The following is a 17820-nucleotide window of genomic DNA, read 5'->3' as shown; positions in this document are numbered from 1 at the left end:
CCTACTACTGGGGGAAGGCTTTCAAAGGGCCTGTGGCAGCCTCAAGTAGGACCAGCAGGCCCTAACTAATTCATAGCATCCTCTTCCCCTGCTGCTCCCACTCTGCCTGGGATGACACCTGATTAGCCAGGGCTGTTTCTTCTTTTTGGAGCTGCCTGTCTCCCCTTGTAAGTTAGTCCACTGGCCTGACACAGTTGTGCACCTGGCTTTTCCAAAATTCAGAACTCTTCAGGCCCTACCCCTGCAGCTCACATCTGTGAACTTGGGGTCACTCCCAGAACTGAGTAAGTCTATGTAGCACAGATGAACCCCGAGGTGGTGAACCTCAGAACCTGGGTCCACAGACAGGCTCACAGGGCTTGCACTCCCAGGCCGAAAATAGCTGTGTAGGTATGTTAGTTTAGGTTGGAATCTAAGCTCTGAACCCAAGCGAGGAGGGTGGGCCTCAGAGCCTGCGCTCCCCCACAAGGCAGAACATGCACATGGCTATTTTAGACCTTGATGCATGAGCCCCATGAACCTGAGTCGATTGACAGGCTCTGAAGCTCAATGCCTCGGCTTTGGGTGCTTTGCTGTGTCGGCATGCTCTTTATGACAAGGAGCGGAGTGTTCTTTGTAGACTCTTCCCACCACCTGGTCCATGTGCTTTGTGGTTTTGAGGGTGTGGCAGATTAGCTGATCCTGTTAATTCAACACTTCCTAGAAAGGCATGAGCTGGGTGTAATTTTACTTACTCACTTATCTTGGGTGATTCAGCATTTCCTGGATTTGTTGCTCCCAGTGCTGACGGAAATGAACAGTGGGAAATATCTAATAATTAAATGTTTTCTTTTTTTAATTTTTATATTAGTTTCAGATTTCATCCCTTCATGGGGATTTCTTTAATTCAGTATAGGAACAAAGCACAGTCACGGTGCTGCAGAAAGTGGAACAGTGAAAGCCGTCTTAACCAGCACCTGGATAACTGGCAAGCTCAGTTAACTAGCATCTGCTGGTGCCAGCATTAGAAGGGTCAACAGCCCAGCTGGGGCTGGATGAGTGGGGCTGATGGCAGTGGGACTGGCAGCCCTAGCTTGAATAAGTGACCCACTACTTGTTTTGTTTTTATATGGGCCACATCCAGTACAACCTGTAAACCCCTGAGATATCGCACGGACTGCATCTCTGTGCTGGCTGGGCAACAAGTGGCCCACACAGCATAGGCTGAGAACCATGGACCCTTGTGCCCACTGCCATTTTGGTCACAATGACATACTCTTTTATTTATACCTACCATGAATATGTATTTTATACTGTAAATGGTGGCCCCTATAGCATATTATAGGTCTATGCCATCCAAGCATCTCAGGAGGAGTTATTTTACGTCTCAAATTATTATCCCTAGAGTATATGGTCAATAATTGCCAGTGGTAATATAGGACATAGAATTAAATATTGGTTTTCTATCTTTTTTCTATTCTGTGAATTTCCATCCCCCTAGAATGCAGAGCAGATTGTTGCAGAGAGTCTGGGCATAAGGATGCACACAGCTTGTTGAGCTTGTGAAAGGAGGAAAAATTGCATTTTGGCAGGAGCTGCGTCAGAGATGGTGTGTGTACCTTTTAGGTGTCAGGAAGTATGGCTCCTGCTGTGTTTCATTCACCCCGCCAGATGCCGAGATGCTATTTGCAAAGCGGTAACTGCAAGACCTGCACTCTGCACACAGTGACGACCCCAGGCAGGCAACACAGGAGGGACAGCTTGCAAGAGTGAATACATGCAGGTTGGAAAAGAAAACAGGCTATTATGGGGGAGGTTTTTAGCTCTATCACCAGAGTTTTGTTCACAGATTAACATTAAAGCAATCTGTGTGAGGCCCTGATCCTGCTATAGATGGTAGGTTAGGTGTTCAAGGTCTGTGCTTTGTGAGTGCAACAGACCCTTTCACACACAAAGACCTGTGCATCATTTAATCCCACAAACTTTTTTCCAGCTAGCTCCAGTGGAATATAAATGGTTCATAGCCCATTGAAAATGGGAGGAATTTCAGCCTGGAAGAATCAGAATCAGTGTGACAGGGGCCTCAGTTCAGGGTAGAGCTTCGTGAAGAAATCAGCAATAATCCCTTACCCAGACAAGCTGACAAGAAGCCCTGGTGTCTCGTACAAGGGACGTACCAAGACCAGCTGACCTCATCATCTTCACCCTGGCGTGTGGCAGGACACACTGCCCACACTGGCAATTATTTATATGCAGCAATAATGCCGCAGATCAAATATTCACAGCATTCAGCAAAAGCCATCACATCTAAGTGTTCTCTGTTCCAAATGGCCGCAGCAGCTGCTGGTAGAGGGTGGCAATGCAGGGTGTTCCCAGTGCATTTGCAGTAAACAAACCCATCTGCCACCTTGAGCATATCACTGCTGGACAACAGGAGCCTGGTTCTGAGCAGTGGGGAATCTCAGTAGCTCTGGTGAGGTCAATGGAGCTATGCCAGATAACAGTCCAGACTTGCCACCCACCACCCCCAATAAACTAAGAATGACACACAGACAGCCCCTCACCAGATCAGCTTGCAGCAGTATATAGTCAATAAATAATTATGTATGGTCATATACATATAGACCAAACTTAACCTTCCACACCTCTCTAGTGCAAAAGTTCCCAACCATTTCACTAGCAGGGATCCCCAATCTCCCGCCCTAAACCATTTGTGGACTCCCATCAAACCCAATTCTAACCTCTAGGTGCACATCATTAAATGACAAAGCAAATGTAAATTGTGAACATTTAAAATGAGGCAGCCTCATTTCTGATGTCACAACAATTCAGTTGCACAGCTCATCTCAAAGAACCTGAGACAGCCGCCAGGTTGGGAACCGCTGTTCTAGCACTTTTGCCTTTCTTGTTTTCTGCAGTAAACAATGAATTTACCTTCACAGCCCCCCGGCATGCTGGGTCCAGTAGTCCCTCCCACTAGCCTGGGAGAGGGGCCTTAGTTAGCACCCACGCACTTCCCAGGTAACCAAATAGTTCTCATTACCTGCCATAAATAACTTGCTCTGCAAGAGTAAAATGTTTTCTGCCGCTACATTTCACAGAATCATAGAATCCTAGGGCTGGAAGGGACCTCAGGAGGTCATCTAGTCCAGCTCCCTTCTTCAAAAAGGATCCACCTCAAATAATTCATCCCAACCAGGATCTTGTCAAGCCGGCATTTATAAATCTCTAGGGATGGAGATTCCTCCACCTCTCTAGGCAACACATTCCAATGCTTCACCACCCTCCTGGTGAAGTAGTTTTTCCTAATATCCAATCTACACTTCTCCCTCTATAACTTCAGACCATTGCTCGTTGTTCTGCCATCTGTCACCACTGACAATAATTTTTCTCCATCCTCTTTAGAGCCCCCCCTTCAGCTACACAAAATCCTTCTGGTAAAAGGCTTCTGTTGTGCGCATCTGTTTGAGTAGAGCCCTGGCTTGCTGACCTTGAGCTCCTGAAGTTGGGCATCTATAATTGAAAGGGCAGGGCCTACGTCCAGGTGAACTGAACCCAGCTATTACAAAACTGCAATTAAGCTTTCACAAGATGCCTTATAAAACTGTACCAGCTGCCCTCAAAGAGCCTCTGGCTCTCACGTGCAACTCGTTTATAGCTGTGCCTCCACGGGAAGCAGATTGGAAGAAGAGAGCCCAGTTCTGCCTCTTCGTCCTGCATGATAACCACTAGGGAGAGCCATCTCCAGAGACAAGGGTTTAACATGGCTGGCAATGCTCCCTTGTGATTGGCTCATGTTTTCCTGACCAACAAAGCAAGATACATTCACCACTACTTGCTATCACAGTACCATAAGGAGGCATGGAAGCCTCTTATGTTGTCAGAGATACGAAATCATCAGAGAGGAACTAAGTGGATATAATGAAAGCCTTTGATTTCCACCTATTTTCAGCCAGGAAGGTACATTAGTCATCTTTTCCCCTTCCTCTTATTTTAGTCTAAAAAGGAAGTGGTCAGACTATTCCTGCCATCAAAACAATGGAACCAGACAGCTTCTAATGACACTGATATCTGCTCCCCTTCTGTCATATAAAAGATTGCAACCTTTTGGGGGCAGAGGCAGGTTTTTCATCACTGCGGGTGTGCAGCAGATTGCAACCAGGCCCAGATCCCAGATTCATCACCTGAGGGTTCTACTGCAATAGAATAATTTCGCTGTTTAACCTCCAGCTTTTCTATTTCTCCTGCAGCCACATCCACCACACTGGTATCACATCAGCTCTACTGTAGCCCGGATCTAGAATTTGTGGATCGCTAGCCAGATCTGTTTCTTGGAGATTCTCCTGTGCCTGCTTAGAGATATGATAGTTAGCTGGCTTCATTAAAACTAGAACTCATCATTTCTATAGCGCTCATTTCTTTCTTCAGTCTGTCTCCGGGAAAAGAAAATACTGGAACAACAAGAGGGGAGGAAGAGGAGAGTGATTATCACATGAAGCTTGTGACAATTATTTTCTTTTAATTGCATGATTTTGCGTGCCTTATTCACAAAGCAAATTGTCATACTAACCACAGCTATGCACATCCTAATTACTGATGTCGTGATAATGCTTTGAGGAGTGGCTGCATTGCCTGCTCCGTCACTCAAACCCTAGCAAATTCAGACAAAACATTGTGCGGAATGGGCAGCGTTTGTCAAAATTTTACCACATTTAGTTCCTGCCAGTAATGTTTTGTCACCAAAATGCCTAACTACTAGTTTCAGAGGTGTAGCCATGTTAGTCTGTAGCTTCACCAAAAAAAAACAAAAAAAAAAAAAACGTACACCAAGCAGTCCTGTAACTCCTTAAAGTCTAACCATTTTATTTATTAGCTTTTGTGGGTATGACCCACTTCTTCAGATTCTAGGGCAGAAATGAGCAAACAAGGTAAATATACAGCATAAAGAGGGAAAATCAGCTATAATTAAAATGACCTTGGGAAAGAGAGGTGGCTTATCCCCCCGGTCCCCCCCACACACACTTTTTTTTTCTTTTTCTCCCTTCCTGCTACGTATTTACCCTGTTTGCTCATTTCTGCTCCAGAATCTCGTGAAGTGGGTCTTATCCATGAAAGCTCATTACCTAATAAATTGTTAGTCTTTAAAGTGCTAAAGGGCTGCTTGTGTGTGTGTGTAACTACTACCTGTTTCTGTAGCTGGTCATCCCAGGTGGTTCACACACTCACAGAAAAACATCAGAGCTGCTCCCAAAAGAATAGCACCAAAAGAATAAAAGGTCCAAACACCACTGCAAATGGAAATCATAAAAGGGAGCAGCAGAAAGTGCTACTTTTACTTGACTTGAGCATGAGTAAACAGCTCCGCTTTAAGGGAAGCTCGCTGAATGGAGCTGTGATCCGTGAGGCACTGAAATGCAGAGGGGAAAGGTTTCACATCCTTCTCTGCTTAGCTTCTTGTGTCCGTGTCAAATGGATTCTCAGCAGGCTTATGGGTCAGAGAGGGCAAGAGAACACCTAGGAAAACAGCATTTGAGTTCACATGAGTATACCCTTTGTGGTTGCTGAAAAACTGCTCTTTTCTTACAAAATGGTCCTGGCTTCAGTAGGAAAGAGCAATATGAAGTCACTCCAGGCACACTGGCTTGGAGCACACAGTTCTCCATGCAGCTGCCAGAAATGTCTCTGGCACACCCTAAGCAGATCTAGCATCACCCTCACACATTTCATCTTCACTCTCATCTTTGTAATTACTGGAGATGAGCTCAGCTTCTCAGCCACAGCCAAGTTCAAATCAATGTGATTCAGTTCAAGCCAGGGGCCTCTCAGAGCCTCTGTCAAATCCAAAGCACAGCTTGAGCACTGACAAACAGAAAGGAATTTTAGCCCTGGAATTGTTCCTGAAGGGGTTTAAAACCCAATACTCCCAGGCTTGGGCAAACACCTGCATTCCTCCACGCCATGCCAGAAACAGACTAAAGAGGCTACAGCCCATAACCCAGCAAGCTGCTTCCTGATTGACTGTACAAAGTCCAAATATGGAAGCCATAAAATTCTTCAGATCTCTCACACAGCAAACAGTGCTTCGACCACTGCAGAAACCTAACAGCCCCCAACCATCTACCACCTCTGTTTTATAGCCCCCGGGCCCTGCTCCCACCCTTCATGGAATCAGGTGCCATGGACTGTGTCAAAATAGCCCATTAGCCCTCCTCCAAGAAGCACCTGCTAAGCCAATCATCCTCCTTTGCCCAGGGGTCTGCAGCCTTTCCCAGGCAGAGGGCAGAACTTCAATCTGTTGAGCTCTATGGATGGTCCGCGTGCCGGTGATAACTGTCTAAAGTCAGTCACAGTCCTACTCACAACAGCTCCCTTAGTCAATAGATAGAGGCAGAGCTTTACTGTTTAGGTGGTGGTTGGTAGCATTAGCTGCTCTGTTGTTAATCCACAGGCAGCCTGGCTTTGAGCAACCTCCCAGCTGCATGGAGAAATAGGGGCAGGGCTGAGCACCCGCCTCACGCACCAATGAAAATCGGCTCACCTGCCACTCTTGGCACCCGGGCTGGGGGGTTGCTGGGCCCTGGCCCAGAACCAGGACTTTTGGCCTCCCGAGGAAAAAGCTGCATTCAGCCCAGGGGCTGAAACAAAACCATGGAGATACACATATCTCGTGGAGCTGGAAGGGACCTTGAGAGGTCATTGATTCCAGCCCCCCTGCCCTCACAGCAGGACCTAGCACCAACCCTGACAGATTTTTTATTTTAACCTAACCTGCCCTAGACCCTTGAAAGGCCCCTTCAATGACTGAGCTTGCAGCCTTGTGTTTAAAAGGCCAATGCTCAAACCCCCGAGCTATTCCTGCCCCCACGGGTTGTTTTTCAATTGCTATTTATATAAATAACCCAGCCATCCAGTGCCCGGGGTGCAGGCATCACTGGAAAACCCAAACCACAAACAACACTAATAACTAGCCTGGTTTGCCCCGTGGGCTCCCATTGATTCTGACTGGAAACCCAGCTCTCCCGCACCTCTACAAATGAATGCTCCTGCAGCCTGATGCTCTCCCCAGCCTAGAATAAGCCCAAGGGAGCAAACAGCATCCCCAAGAGCATGCAAGCACCTGCACTGACTGGGACACCAGCATAAGCACAAGGCTTCCATTTGGAAAATAAGGGTTTGCTCCTTCATTCAGCCCACCTCTGAAATGCTTCACCGTCGGTACGTGAGCAGCCAGATTGAAGTCCCTGGGATTGCTCATAGGTTTAAAGTGCAGAACAATTGTTTCACAAGGTCAGGGACTCGGCTGTGCATTTTTGCACAAACAGAAAAAGGATTGCCTGCAAAACAGAAGCACACCAGCGGCAAGCTTCACGGCCACGCATGTACACCTGGCTCAGCGGTTCCCCACCTCTTCAGCAAAACACAGCACAGTTCAATGATTAAATCACTGGGGTGGGGGAAGAAGGGAGGAGGTGGCTCCAGAGAACAGGCCCCCTTCCCTGCCAGCCCTTTGGAGCCAGGGCACAGGATTTAAACTGCATCCCCACTCCAACAGCCTCCTGCCCTGACTCCCTCCCTGCCCTTGCCAAAGCAGGGAGCAGGGACAGGCTCCCCGCCACCCAGTTCAGGCCAGGAAGCAGCATTTCAGCTGCCTTCTCGTGCAAACAGGCTCCTGTGGGGGTCAGCATTCCCCACCCCCACCCCGTGCTGGCACAGGGGGGCCAATGAATTTCCCCCATGATCACTCTGCAAAAAGCCACGGTGAAGGGGCATTAATGACATTTCCAGGCACACTTGCACAGTTCTCGTGGCACACTGGTTGAAAAACCACTGCTCTAGACAACACCATTCTGAAATACTCCTCTCATTTTGAACAAAACCCTCCAAAGTTTATTCAGATCATCTTCAGAGTCTTTAGAGGGCAAGGCCTATGATCAGATGCATAGGGGGCCAACTTAGAGCTCAGAAGATTACCTCCGTTTCCACTACTGGTAGAAAGCTCCTGTGTGAAATGGTGCAGGTCACTTAAGCTCAGCTCAGCTCAGGTACTTAGGCTTCGAAATTTCAGTGGAAATTCCACATTGCCTATGTAGCTTTGAGGATCTGCACCTCAGTTTTCTGCCTGGAGAATAGGCCTCCATCTACTTCCCTATTTCATGGGTTATTAATATACAGGACAGGGTATGTTAGACTTGTAAGGTGCTCACGTACTGTGGGAAGGGGGTCATACAAGTATCCTAAGAAGAGGAAGTTTTGCCATTGTCCAGGGCAAACTGATTTTCTTCTAAGGACCATTTTGAAGTGAAGTGCAATAGGTGTGTCGGTTTTGCAGGTGGAAATGTAAGTGCAGATGTGTGCCAGGAATTCATGAGAGACTCCAAGTGTTAGACTATTTTAGTATAGGCACACATGCAATTTTCCACACATGGGAAATCCTGGCTGAAAATCCACCTCAAAATTATATCTAGGGATATCAACTCCAAGAGCAATCATAACTGATTTACTCTCTATTAAGAATGTGTTCTTGCCAGCGGACAAATTTTTGCCTTGCACTTGTTCTGATCCCTGTTGAACTTTCCAAATGCTACTGCAGCATCTTCTGGATCTGCCATCACACCTAGATTCTAGTGTCAGAGCCCAAAGGAAGACTCCCACTGCTGAGTTTGAAGTTGGGTAACTCTAGAACTAGGTCAAAGGTTTGCAATCCAGAATTGAACTTCCCCAGCCACGGACTTTGTGATCAGGTACATTCTGTGAATAAAGAAAGAAGCTGTCCTGATAAAGGACCATGATATGGCTTAGGGCTGGACGCACCTTTCTTCGTGTACTCCCTCACAGCTCCCAGCCAGTGTGGCACCTACGAGAATGTAAAAGAACATCTAAAGAGCAAATGCCTCTTAATATTTGCCAGCTCTCCAGAGGTAGGTTAAAAGTTGTCACAGACAAGGAGGATTAAATGTTCCACATGACACCATGAGTTACATCAGGAAGCGAATGGCCTTTAAACATCTGGTCTTCATGGAGTTCAGCAGTGCTTCATGTTCAGATTGATCATTCTTCTGGGAGCAGATTGTGATGCTGCTGCTGCATGTACCATGCCGTAATTGTCCCATATATTTGAGAAATAGCCACCTGAAAGGCAGGCAGCTGGGCCACTGAAACCAATGCTGAGCTTAACGAAGATGCCAGTGTCTATGACGGTTGATGAGACAGCTAGAGCCGTGGTTGAGACAGCTGAGATGTTGGCAGTGTAGTGAAAGGTTGGACATGGACAGGATGCTGAATTCTGCACTCCAGCGGCTGAACTTAAAAAAATTCCTCCTTCAAAAGGTCAGGATGTAGGCTGAGGGGTATCCACTTTTTGTCTTAATGGCGTGCTTAGTGATCCCACTACACTGTCAACCACCACAAGCTACAAGGGCTGCAGAAGTAGTCTAGTTGCTCATGAATGTGATGCAACAGTGGATGAAAAACTTGACTCAGCAATAATTGAGTCAAAGCAACTTGATCCGTTTGCTTCCAGACAAGGAATACGCAGAGACATGCTTCTGTTTTCCCTGTTACTGAAAATCCTCATTAGTGAAATTGACAGACATAGACTGAGCTCCCCTGGGTGAGCTGAGTACTCAGTCTGTGCAGGAGCATACCCTGCATGTCACACTGAGACGCAAGAGATCTGAGCCCAGAATACACCCTGGTAATTTTTAATTTTGATGCAGGTTGTGGGTGTCAAGCTGTACATAGAGGCCCTGGTACATGAGTTCCCATGTCTCGGCAGATGGTTAAGAAGTAGGACACAACCCCTGAATTGGCTGTGAGTTGTGTACTAAGATTTCACCAACTATCGTGTGTTTAAAAAAAAAACACACTACAACAGCCTAATTCTGGAGTCACAAATGGTCCCTTGGGCACTCCAATCTATCCCACCAGGCAAGAATACAGTAGAAATATACAATACTGTGTGCAAGTGACAAAAACAATACCATACCACAGAATCATAGAATGCTAGTACTGGAAGGGACCTTGAGAGGTCATTGAGTCCAGCCCCCTGCCCTCCTGGCAGGACCAAGTACTGTCTAGACCATCCCTGATGGACATTTATCTAACCTGCTCTTAAATATCTCTAGAGAGGGAGATTCCACATCCTCCCTAGGCAATTTATTCCAGTGTTCGACCACCCTGATAGTTAGGAGCTATGAAGCTCCAACACATTTATTGCCTGGAGTTCATCTCTACATAGGAAGCAAAGTAGAAGGAGAAAAATAGCTATGTTTTAGCAAAACGTTTGTCTATTCTATTTAAATGATTTTGTGCATTGTTTGAGGTCATAAGAACATAGGATTAGAAGAGACCTTCTGCATCATCAAGTTGCATCTCCATTGTTTGGCATACGCAGGGCCAAATCCTAGATCCTCCCTCATGTCCAGTCCTATACAGAATGCATCAGTGATTGTAAGAAGGGATTTTTCAGAAGCGCTCAGTAGGGGCCAACAATATTGCTGTGAATAGGAGCAGAATTAAAACAGTGCTGAGCACTGAAAATCTCTATCTTCCCATTTCTGCACAGTGTTGGAACATGTGCTTTAAGCCTCTGTCTGTGCTTTCCTTCTGAAAGACAGGTCCTTTACGAAGAGGGTCAGACCTTGAGAGGTGCACGTAATGGTGTGTCTACGAGTATCAGAGGAGTAGCCGAGTTAGTCTATAAGTTGCCACAGGACTTCTTATTGTTTTTGAATATACAGACTAACAGATATTTTGGAGCATAAGCTTTAGTGGGCAAAGACCCATCTTTGCATCTGATGAAGCGGATCTTTGCCCACAAAAGCTTATGCTCCAAAATATCTGTTAGTCTATAAAGTGCCAACAAGACTTCTTGTTGGTATGTCTACACAGACTCCAATGTAAATTCTAGGACTAGTTAGCTCAAGTTAGTTGACCTGTGATAGGAAGCCCTGGGCTTACCCGCCTACATTGCATTTTAACCCTACACTAAGGGACCAGTGATGTGTCAAGTTAAGCCTCTCAGTCCAGCAATCTCTTACCCACTTGCAGATTCCTGAGGTGCGACTTGTTTTCTTAAAGCCTCAGCTGTTGTAATTGGTGGATTGCATGAGGATCTCTTTCTGTAATTTTCCCTTCCTCCCAGTTGCAGAGGAAATCAAGAAAATGCCACCTGAATGGCACCAAAAGGACGACAAAACAGAAAGCAAGAAAACAAACCCTCTATTTATTATTTTTAAAAAACCCACAGCCCTCCAGGCCCGCCAGCCCTGTGGGTCCTGCAGCTACCCCATGGCTCTGCAGCTGCTCCCAGCTGTGGCCCCAAACTTGAGCAATGTGGGTTGCCAACTCTCCCAGACACAATGCACTGAAGGCCATTTGCCACAAGGGAAACTGGTTCGTCTGGTCTGGAAGAACTGGAAGCCAATCTCAACAGGTCTAAGGGGGCCGGAGGGCCGGCGGGGGGAATGGAGCTTAGTGCTCCTGCCCCAAAATAGTTCCAGCACCTTTGGCTTGGGATTAGCAACACATCTTACAAACCGATTTATCTTCCCACCTGTGAACAGTCCCAATGATTTCCAGGAGACTTCGCAGGAGGGGCATTTTCAGTTTCTCTTTTAGATTCTGGTCCTGCTTCTATTAAAGACAATGGGAGAGTTTTATGATCAGTTCAGTGGAAGCCAGACTGGGTCCTTTTATTCCTCCCATTTCGACAAAGCATCAGGCTGTGCTTGGCTCAGTTTACGGCTTATGCAGCTTTTCTTCTTTAGACAAACCAATTTCTTTCTTTTCCTCCTTTACTAGTTTCAGCTATTCCCTGCACGCTGTTTGCCACTGTGGAGCTTTTGGCTACCCCTACAGTTTAAGATGTCATTTTCTATAATGATGTATTTAAGGAAAATGATACCACACACAGAGGCATTTTGGGACTGTTATGGGACATGGTAGGCAGAATCATTAGACATGAGTCAACCAGCATTAATTGGGTTTGCAGTTAGCTGTTCAGCTGGTGTTTCAGATGTGTTTTATTCAAACTTTTTAAAGGTGCGTGGTCAGGAAAATAACAGACAAAAATTTCATGGAAAGGTTGTGGACATAATGTACGTGGTGGAATTCACATGATTTTTAACGGAGAACATTTTGTGGTCCCACCAGCAGAATTGCCATATAAATGTTTTAAATTTTTCATTTACTTCTCCCTTAGAAATGCATGGAAAAAGGAAAAACACATCTCAGTGCTCAGTGTCATTTTATGGAGAAGGCAGCAGATATTGTGGTGATGACTAGCAGGCAAATAGATTTGATATATATACTTTGGATGTTCTCACTAAAAATAATTTACTTCGATCTAATCCACATAGAAGCAACCCAAGTCAAGGATGTGAACGTTGCCTTTTTTTTTTTTCAGTTGTGACCTTATATATAATGAGTGTCTAAGAACAAGAGTTTTTATGACAGGAAACACCTGCCAGGAATGGTCTAATTATTATGTAGTCCTGCCTTGAGTGCAAGAGAATGTAACTAGATGACTAACTGAAGTCACTCCCAAGCTTACATGTCTATGATTCCACTGAGCAAATTACTTTAATGGGATTTTTATTTATTTGGTTTGCTGCAGCTGCTGTAATTGCTTTTATAAGTGACATACATGTTTCTGTTTCTTTATATATTTAAATATAAAAGAATGGCTCTGGCACAGAAGCAGAGTCCATGAATCCTCTGGTACCCCTTTCTCCCCTTTATAACCTGCAAACCCTGCCAATCAGCAGAAAAGTGGAAATTCCTAAAATCTAAACAAGGACAAAAAAAATCAAAAATTCAAATCCTTCCCCAAGCAAGGTCTCCCTTCTGAAAAGGCAGCTATATTGGAGAGTCAATTAAATCTATTCCAGGTTGACCCTCTCTAGTCTGGCACTTTCTCTTCAGGCAACATCCATGTAGTCCAGTAAGATTTTATTTAGCCAGGTGACTTCTTATCATGGGTGTGGCCAAGTTTCCCGTGGTCCCATAAAGTTTGTTTCCAGCCACCAGTCCTGGCTCTCAGTGTTCTGTGCTGTTATTTAGCTGTAATTTACCCCAAATGTCTTTTAAGAGACCAGTAAGAAGTGGAACTGTTGATAATGTACTAGACAATATTGTCCTCCCATGGTCTGGCAAACTTCTCATTCAGCACCAGTCAGGTCCCAAGAGTGCCAGACAAGAGAGGTTCAGACTGTGGAGATTCCATTGCTACTCTTGATTTTATGTTGAAGGCAGCCAGATGCTGTGGTGATGGGCAGCAGGACAGAGAGATTCATTCAAAGCTATGTTTCTACGACAAATCTGCTGGTGAGACCACAAAACATTCTATATTTTTCATTAACTTCCCCATTAAAATATATAAAAAGGGGAAATACAAAACCTGTGTTATACTAAAACAAAAAGTATGTTCCCTTCATTTATATATTTCACATTTCAATTAGGACTTGGGTTTTTTGCTTGCATTTAAACATTCTTCTCCAGCATTTGAAACACAAACACTGAAATACATCTCTGGAAGCAATTTAGGCTGTCGTTATTCACTCTGGCCTGACATGAATGCAGCTCGCCTTGTCATAGGAGTTATTACACAGTGCCCTGCAAAAGACTGTTAAGCGAGAACAACGTATTACTGTCTGTCACAGCATATTAACACCTCAGTGCACAGACAAGGATGCCCACTGCCCCCTGTAGTAGATGGCACTGTGCTTCTTGTAATGATGGGTATGGAACCCTTGGGAGGTGCCAATTATGAAGAAAAGCGTAACCAATAAAGGAATGCAAATGTGAGTGAAGGCATTAGGAATATGTATGAATGCTTGGACTCAGATCCTCAACTGGTGCAAATCATTATAACACCAATGAAATCAACTGAATAATCCTGATTTACACCAGAGAAAGGATCGATGCACAACAGAAATCAAAGTCTAGAAACTCAGCAACATACATGCTGAATGAAAGAAAAAAAGAAATTGAATAAAGAAGCCTGAAAGATCACACTTGGCAGAGAGCCAAAGTGTTAATAAGCGAGATGATGCAACTGATGTGGTACATGTTAAGCTCAAGAGGATGGTGCATGAGATTGTAGGTTGCTTCCAGGTGGACCCAGCTTGCCTTTTATTTTTCTTCTGTTCCCCTGGCTATTTTAAAATGGCACAGCTCTGCAATACGGGTGCAGGGTTTTCACTGTGTGTGTGCCACCTAAACTGTCTGTTGAATCAGTGTGAATGATGGAAACTGCTACAATCATAGCTGAGGGCCCTTTTTTCAGGATATCAACCAGCTGAATCATCACTGGGTTTCATGCTCTGTTGTTATACTCATTTTAGGTTCTCAAACATTTTGATTTTATGAATTTCACCCGTTCATTGTACCGTACAGGAAGGCAGGTAGCTAGGCCAGCCCAAGAGACCTGGATCATTGTGATATCCCATGTAACTCAACCAAGCAGGCAGGCCGATGGGGGATGGGAAGGTGCAAAGGAGCAATTGTCTTGGGGCTTGGAGATTCAAAAGTGTCCAGGGCTCCTGGCTGCTGCTGCAGCCCAAGGTCCCACCTCTTCTGCCCGAGGTGCCACCCATTCTGGGAGCACAGAGCCACCCCCCCCCACCACCACACCCATGCACCTGGCTGCAGGGCTCAGTAAGCCATCAGCCCGCCTGCAACCATTCACCATCCTTCCTCTAGAATTAATTTTCATGCAATGGTTTTATTGTGTGAGGAAGACTGCACAGATGGTTGATTACTTGGCCCAACTCCAGCACATGATGCAGCACACACAACTCTCACAGAAGAAAAACACAATCTCCACCCACACAACTCAACCAGCACACACAATAACCCAAAGCACACACAAGCCCTCCATTGCATAAGAACATAAGAATGGCCATTTCTGGGTCAGACCAAAGGTCCATCTAGCCCAACATCCCATCTGCCAACAGTAGCCAGTGCCAGGTGCCCCAGGGGGGTGGACCAATGACAATGATCAAGCGACTTGTCTCCTGCCACCCATCTCCAGCCTCTGACAAACAGAGGTCAGGAACACACTTCCTACCCCCCACCCCCGGCTAATAGCCTTTTATGGACCTAACCTCCATGAATTTATCTAGCTCTTCTTTGAACTCTCTTCTAGTCCTAGCATTTGCATGGCCATTTCAAAGATTTGGGCTAGTGTAGACATAGCCCTCTTGTTTGCAAGCTGCTTTTGAAATGTCTCATGCAGGTTCCAGGGCCCAATAAACCTGCCCCAGAACCTGCATGGGGCATAGCAAAAGCGTCTTTCAATCAAAAGTTGCTGTTTGACAGAGCAACAGAAGTGGGTCCCTGGGCCTTTTTAAATCGCTGGGCCTCCGGGCAGCTGCCCACTTTGCCATCCCACACCAAGTCAGGCCTTGCCTTGATAGAGACAGACAGATTCATCTCTCACCCATACCACTTTTCCACTGATGCAATTCCATTGTCTTCAATGGCATTATCCCTGATTTGCATAGGCCTAAGTAACGTCCAAACCAGGCCCCTTACTTCTGAGTCCAGACTCTGTGTTTCCTTTGTGTTAAATCTCCAACAACTCTATTTAGGACAGACATTTCCAAAACAAAGATCAAAACTTTCATACATGCATCTCCAGAGGCACGCCAGCCACAGAGGTTCCATGCAGGAATTTCAGCATAAAAGTCCACTGCTGCCATTTTGAAGATACCAGACTCGTGAAACTTTATAAATGAATGCCAAGTAATACTGCTCAATCATGATTACTGTTCCAAAGGTAGGCAGTTGCTCTAGCACGTAAAGCACTATACTAAACTGGGACTTGAGACCTGACTTCTAATTCTGGCTCTGCCACCTGGCCCATGCTGTGATCTTCAGCAACTCACATCCCCTTTTGTGCCTCAGTTTCCTCATATGTTTGTTATGTGTTTTGGGCTCTGCTGACGGACAGGTAAGAACTAGGGATTATAGTCAATTGGAACTGTTTGCTGTGATTTGGGCTCTTTTCCCTTAGATGGGCTCAGCTGCTTTGTTACAAATCATAACCCATTAGATCAGCCTAAACACGTCTTCTTTCTCCTTGCAATCACTTTATATTGGTGTAACTCTGGCATAATATCATTTCGTGGTTTAAGCGCAGTTACTCCAGATTACATCTACGCAACTGAAAGCACATTCTCACCCTTGGTAATTACATCTCACAAACGTTGCGAAGGGCAGTGCATGTTCAGCAAGTTTCAGTGTTCTCTCCCTTACTTCTTTTATACAAAGTCCTCGCTTGTAAGGGAGCTGCAAATTATCCAGCTGTCACCATGCAGACTGTTTGCCTTCCCTAAACATTAAGGTCTAATATGTGAGTAATTGTTTCTAAATGTGATCTTTCAAACATGAAATGCTGCATCTATGGGGTCAGTCAGCTGGGTGGTATCAAATGTGTAATTTAAAAGTGTGTCATTAAATAAGAACATATATATCTATGTCATTTTCAATCACAGCTACATAATTTAACATGCAAAACACAGGCTGCGGCTCCCGGAGTGACGGCAACGTCTCCCATTGTCTGCAACACCTTACTCAGCTCTCTCCCAGAGAGATGCAATTGTCAGTCAATTCCAACTCTGAAGCTTCACTCGTTCTTACTGTGTCTTCTGCTGTTTCCAGATTGAAATGCCACATGGACTTAGCACTTTACACGTTCACAATAGGCTTATGTTGTTCCAGTTATGAAAACAGGAAACAAGCAACGGAGCCGCAGGAAGACTGAAAAGATGTTCCCATGAGATTCAATGGCAGCCTGGGAGGAGGAAAAGCTGGCCAGTGCTTTCAGAAAGCTTCCACTCACTGGAAAAAGACAGTTAGGCAATAGGACGGAAAGCAGCAACCCCTGGCATGGGTGCCAGGAGTGGCACATGAGCCGATTTTTATCAGTTCTTGAGGCAGGAGCTCATCCCTGCCCTTCCTCCCCCATGCAGCCAGGAGTTTGCTGAAAGCCGTGTCACTTGCAAGTCAACAAAAGGCCAGCTAATGCTACCAACCACCACCTAACGGTAAAGCTCTGCATTTTCATTTATTTATTAATGCAGGTATTGTAAGTAGGACTCTTGGTGACTTTAAAAAGTACCACTGGCACTTGGGCCGTACCCAGGGGTCAAAAAGTCAAATTCTGACCCTCTGCTTTGGAAAGGTTGCTGACCCCAGCAATAGGAAAAGGAGAAGTGGGATTTAATACCACTGTCAAACGAAGTTACTAGTGCCAGGAAAGGAAGTAGCCTATTAATACACTATTTGCATTTATATTTTTTAACTTCTCCCTACTCAAATTATCTCTCTGCCACACCAGAACTGGCACCCCATGAGAAAAACACACAGGCACTTGGACCTAGCTCCTCAAAGATATTGTGAGTCTACCTTCCCTGTCTCTCACACCCTCAATCCTTAATAACATCATCTAGTTCACCAAAAAGTCCTCATTAAAAAAAAAATAAATGGGAAACTCATATGTCCAGCTATCTGGAAGAGAAGGGATGTTATTTCTTTAAGGGCTCTATTCAACAGGACAGTGAAATGAGAAAGATTACAGCAAGGATGGACAAAGGACCAGATGACTTTGGAGCTAAGCTTTTCTACGATAGTAATTAAAATTAAAAAGTGTGCTTTAGAGAAGAATGGTCTTCTGAAGAATTTATTTTGAAAACTATATCTCTGAAGATCCAAGCATTTAAGGCTAAAGCTGAATGCTCAGATTGGGCATCTAAAATCTATACAAGGAGTTTTAGAGATGTGATTTTACAAGCTTCAGCAACAAAATAGTGTAAAAATTGCTTTAAATATGTCATT

The sequence above is a fragment of the Carettochelys insculpta genome, chromosome 17, assembly GCF_033958435.1.
Source record: "Carettochelys insculpta isolate YL-2023 chromosome 17, ASM3395843v1, whole genome shotgun sequence".
Lineage (NCBI taxonomy): Eukaryota > Metazoa > Chordata > Testudines > Carettochelyidae > Carettochelys > Carettochelys insculpta.
Note: the sequence above shows the minus strand (reverse complement) of the source record.